This window comes from Physella acuta, unplaced genomic scaffold, assembly GCF_028476545.2.
Source record: "Physella acuta isolate Inbredline_101_S28 unplaced genomic scaffold, ASM2847654v3 ptg002030l, whole genome shotgun sequence".
NCBI lineage: Eukaryota > Metazoa > Mollusca > Gastropoda > Physidae > Physella > Physella acuta.
Genome location: NW_026733534.1, coordinates 34,783 through 40,753, shown reverse-complemented (window position 1 = coordinate 40,753; position 5,971 = coordinate 34,783). Strand labels below are relative to the sequence as shown.

Sequence of the window (5,971 nt, the reverse complement as noted above, 5' to 3'; positions counted from 1 at the left end):
TTGGTTTGTTGGTTTGTTGGTTGGTTGGTTTGTTATTTGGTTTGTTGGTTGGTTGGTTGGTTGGGTTGGTGGGTGGGTGGGTGGGTGGGTGGTTGGTTGATTGATAGGTTGGTATACTTACATGTCCAACATATCAACAGGGACACCGGTGAGTCTATTTATGCAGTTGCAGCCATAATTGTTGAAATCAGAACACGATCGATTAGTGAATTCATTAATCACCAAACACGTGTTAATCCAAGCTGATCGAATGTTCTCAAATCCTGTCGGTAAATATTTATGCATGAGTGTGTGCTGGGATTAGGTTTAAGGTTCGGCATTATTTTTTTAAATTGGATTCTGTAAAGAATGTGTTTTTTGTTCAAACGCAATAACATAACACTTTACACATTTCATTTTAATTTTTCTATATCAATGTGTAAAGATATTTTCAGTATCGTTTCTAAAATATTTCCGTAAAGAATGTAGTCTTATCATTATATAAAACACATAGATATTATATATCATGCCTTGACAAAATATTAGGGATGAGGGGACCACAGCACCGGGTGGCACTATTTAAGGGGGAAGACCATTTAAGTGGTTAAACCAAGGCAACAATTTAGCAAGTTATATCACAGTTAAATAGTAGTTAAAGTTAAAATTGATGTATCCCGACAAGGCAGTGAGGAGATAACACTATGACGTAAACTTACTTATTAAAGATTAACATCTTACATCCGATTATAGATAAACATCGCTACTATTATAAGTGAACATTTTAAAGCTGAGGGGGGGGGGGGGTAGATTTAATATTAGGACGTCATTTTTGAGTATTTTATCTATCATTAAGTCCTTATAAAGCTTATTATTATACAATGATCTCCGATTATATATATATATATATATATATATATATATATATATATATATATATATATATATACATATATATTCGCGCGTGTTTTTGTATATGGAAGAAGGTTATTGACAACAGTATAACAGTAATTGCTAAGTGTTTTTCCAATTTGGCTTAACTAAGCTTAACCTTATTTTAGTGCTCTTACATTAGTTTTTGTACTGCTCTTTTATGTCTAATTTGTGAAGCTTAATGGGCTTTTTTCCCTACTCCCATTAAACATTTATTTAACCGAGGTATAACACGATGATTGCAGCTGCTTTGATAATCGATTGCTACTGATTAGATAATCGACTACCACTGATAATTTAAAAAAAAATGCGGTATGACCCTACTATTTTCGAGTATAGTATTTTTAAAGTAAAAAAAAATAACCAAATTAATCTGCACTTTCTACCGAACGACCCTGTACATTTCTGATTTTCTTCTGTTTCTTAAATCGGAAGTATAAGGGAGGTATGGTAATCTAACACAAATTCGAAATCAATATTTTCATAAATCCTGACGTTTTACACCTTCTAGTGTAAAGTGTCCTTTCGTCTGTGTATGTGTCTGTGTGTATGTCTGTAAACACGATAACTTGTGTACCGTTACACCTAAGTTACTGAAATTTAAATTATAAGTATTATATCAAATTTTTATTTCGGTGTAGACTTTTCAACGATTTCCAGTAACCGAAAGTGGAACTTCTTATAATTTATGTTTTTCAAAAGCCTATACAATAAGTACTGATTCAGACAGATAAAAAAAATGTGTATTTGTAATTGTATTTGTATTTGTATTTGTATTTGTATTTGTATTTGTATTTGTATTAGTATTTGTATTTGTATTTGTATTTGTATTTGTATTTGTATTTGTATTTGTATTTGTATTTGTATTTGTATTTGTATTTGTATTTGTATTTGTATTTGTATTTGTATTTGTATTTGTATTTGTATTTGTATTTGTATTTTTATTTGTATTTGTATTTGTATTTGTATTTGTATTTGTATTTGTATTTGTATTTGTATTTGTATTTGTATTTGTATTTGTATTTGTATTTGTATTTGTATTTGTATTTGTATTTGTATTTGTATTTGTATTTGTATTTGTATTTGTATTTGTATTTGTATTTGTATTTGTATTTGTATTTGTATTTGTATTTGTATTTGTATTTGTATTTGTATTTGTATTTGTATTTGTATTTGTATTTGTATTTGTATTTGTATTTGTATTTGTATTTGTATTTGTATTTGTATTTGTATTTGTATTTGTATTTGTATTTGTATTTGTATTTGTATTTGTATTTGTATTTGTATTTGTATTTGTATTTGTGTTTGTGTTTGTGTTTGTGTTTGTGTTTGTGTTTGTGTTTGTATTTGTATTTGTATTTGTATTTGTATTTGTATTTGTATTTGTATTTGTATTTGTATTTGTATTTGTATTTGTATTTGTATTTGTATTTGTATTTGTATTTGTATTTGTATTTGTATTTGTATTTGTATTTGTATTTGTATTTGTATTTGTATTTGTATTTGTATTTGTATTTGTATTTGTATTTGTATTTGTATTTGTATTTGTATTTGTATTTGTATTTGTATTTGTATTTGTATTTGTATTTGTATTTGTATTTGTATTTGTATTTGTATTTGTATTTGTATTTGTATTTGTATTTGTATTTGTATTTGTATTTGTATTTGTATTTGTATTTGTATTTGTATTTGTCTTTGTCTTTGTCTTTGTCTTTGTCTTTGTCTTTGTCTTTGTCTTTGTCTTTGTCTTTGTCTTTGTCTTTGTCTTTGTCTTTGTCTTTGTCTTTGTCTTTGTCTTTGTCTTTGTCTTTGTCTTTGTCTTTGTCTTTGTCTTTGTCTTTGTCTTTGTCTTTGTCTTTGTCTTTGTCTTTGTCTTTGTCTTTGTCTTTGTCTTTGTCTTTGTCTTTGTCTTTGTCTTTGTCTTTGTCTTTGTCTTTGTCTTTGTCTTTGTCTTTGTCTTTGTCTTTGTCTTTGTCTTTGTCTTTGTCTTTGTCTTTGTCTTTGTCTTTGTCTTTGTGTAAGGGGCTGGGGAGTTATTTAATTATTTTATTACAAAAAGGTGAATGTCTTTTTGTGTTCCTCAGGATTGTTGTGGTTTCTAGTTAAGTAGTCCTCTATTCTGGCGCTGATATGATTAGGATTGGTTTTTTTGTTCGTGAATGTGGTGTGTAGACTTGGAGGGACATTCTGCTGGAATGTCGAGGCCTGTGTGTTGAAGGGTTTCTGTGTCACATTAATGTGATGGATGGTAACGTAGGGTTATTTTTATAGTGTTTTATTATGTTTTCCATATTTTTGTTTGCTTATTTTGTATACAAAGTGACTAAATACTAGATCTATTTAGTCACTTCGACTTTGAGAAGTCTCAATGTTTGTTGTATCCAGACCACGTGGTAGTATGATGGCCTGGGTTTAGTCATGGATTATTGTAGATTTTACTTTCATTTATGCGAGCCTCTTGTTTAGGCTGATAATTGTGTCAACTTAGTGCCTTGTGTATAACTTTTTTTACATTTTGAATTGATTTGTCTATTTTTCCTCTTTCTAGGACGGTGGTCCGAAATTGGGTGTTTTGTTTCGTTGAGTTCTGTTTGTTTTGTATGTCTTGAGTGTTTTGTTTTATCTAGATCTAGATATCTATATTCTAGTTTTTTTTATGTGAGTTTTGGTTCCATATTTTTGTTAAATAAATTTTATTATATTGTTAAAGTTTTTGTTTTATTTTTAGTAGTTTTTTTAAAATTTAGACTAAGGTTAGGGTTTAACCACTGTGGGTTCTACCACGGTTGCACTGAGCGGACAGATTAGTTAGTTAAGCCTAGGGAAGGGTAGATCTAGATAGATTTTAGTGATCCCCCCCCCCCCTAGCTGGGCTCACATTTGTCGTTGTTGTTGTTGTTGTCGTTGTCTAGGTCTTTGTCTTTGTTGTTGTCGTGGTCGTTGTCGTATTTGTATTTGTATATGTATTATTTGTTCGAGTTATATGCTGCTTACTAAACACACAAGTCATGGTTATGGTCTTTTACAGATAGGTTTTTTCACAGAGGCCAGTGTAGAGCAGGCCGTGACGGCTAGTAATGTATATAATTTGGTTTTAATTTAAATTTTTCTAATAGGTATTAGTTGCCTTATGTTAACTGTATCGAATTTGTAGCCATTTCTTTGCTTTGTTACTAATATCGTTCAACAGGTAGAAAGCACAGATTCGTTTTGACAAATAACTATCTTATAAATTTTCCAAAAACAAGTATACATTAAAATGCATCAGCCTATAATTCACATGTATCCGATACCAATGGTTAGTGTATAGTATATTATAGTATATTATAGTATACGAGCCGACCCTCGGCGTATCATACGCCGCTATTTAGTTGTTTTATTTTCTACTTTTCAGTAATTCATAATTTGTGAATTCGACAGTACCAATGCTGCCACTGAAAATATTTGTTTTAAAACACTACCCCCCCCCTTTCCCCCAACCCCTACCCTATACCCCCCCCTTTCTCCCAAACCCTACCCCATATCCCCCCATTCCCTCAACCCCTACCCTATACCCCTCCCCCCCCACCCCCGTGAAAGCAGCCTCCTCTTAGTTACCTCCTCAAAGTTTAAAATCGTTTCAAACTAAATTATCTGCCCCTAATAGCCGTCACTAAACCCGGTTCTACGAATGTAAACATTTAGAGTGAACCACCGCTATCCAGACCATGTGGGGGGTGGGGGTGGTAGTGATAGAGAGGAAGAGAGGGGACTGCAAGGCGCGCTTGCAGCTTGTTTTCTAACGTCTCCCATAAGAGAATTATATATATAGATTATAGTATATTATAGTATATATTAGTATATTATAGTATATTAAATATATTATATTATTATTTTATTTTATTGCATTTGTGTATTATAGTATATTATAGTTTGTATATATATATATATATATATATATATATATATATATATATATATATATATATATATATATATATATATATATATATAGCTTGTTATTTTGTAACCAATTATCAGATGGCTAAATAAAAATATACCTGAATAAGCCAGTACAAGGAATATCAAGTTGAAAGACAAACAGTTCATGCTGTGGAAATAGTGGTCATTCAATTTGCTTTCCTAAAAATTAAACTTAATTCGATAGTTAAGATTTATTTTAAGTTTGTAAAAAATTGTTTCAGATGTATAGTCATATACAGTAAAACAAACCTTTATTTTTTATGGTTTTGTAAAACTGATAGGAGACTGTACAGCTGAAATTTGGGTGATTTAAAAAAAATACAGTATAAATTAATTATAGCTTTAGCTTAAATAATTGAACTACAGTTACCTGATGGGTTAGCTATGGTTACTTCGAGTGTATATTTCACAAGGATGACTTGGCTTTACTTGGCAATGGTTGAAATAATAATTTTCGTTTCTGTCTCTGAATTTCAATTACATTATTTTATTGATGTTGATTTAAATCCATCGATAGTTTGCTTAACCCTTTGAAAAGTATGGCAAACCTACGAATAATTAAAAAAATATTATACTCGTACAATTACAAATAAAATAACATTCTAAAAATGTTAGTTTTAAATTGATAGTTTGAATATTTTAAAGATAAATCTGGAATATGTAAGCTCATAAGAACGTTTTTAAAGATAAGACTGGGTGTCATCAAAATTCCTGTAAACGCTTTTGATAATAAGGGGATGCAACCACCCTATGTCCTACTCTTCCCCCAAGTTTTTAAATAACATTCCTTCTCCTTGTGCTGTATTGACAACAGAACTTTTAGTTTTTGCCCCACCGAACATTTTTTTTTTGCTTGAGGTTTCCTTTCTTATACTATCAATTTAAAACCAACCTTTTTAAGATTGACTTTTTACTTGAAAAGGTACACATATAGTTTTAAAAAGTGTGCGTAGATTTGCCATAATTTTTAAAGGGTTAAAGCAAACGATCGATGGATTTAATAAACATTAATACAAAGATGTAATTGAATTTCAGATTGCATCAGAGGCAGACATGAAGACTCATCATATTCAATCTTTGCTAAGTAAACCAACCAACC

The 5,971-nt window shown here is 30.2% G+C and overlaps 1 long non-coding RNA gene across 1 annotated transcript; it reads right to left on the bottom strand.

Annotated features, from left to right (window-relative positions):
• Nucleotides 1-138: 138 nt before the first annotated feature.
• LOC131931779 (uncharacterized) lies at nucleotides 139-5,304 on the bottom strand. Its single transcript, XR_009384351.1, has 3 exons — nucleotides 5,243-5,304; nucleotides 4,950-4,999; nucleotides 139-263 (listed from the first exon to the last, which is right to left on the bottom strand). It is a non-coding gene; the product is annotated as an uncharacterized LOC131931779 (long non-coding RNA).
• Nucleotides 5,305-5,971: the final 667 nt, after the last annotated feature.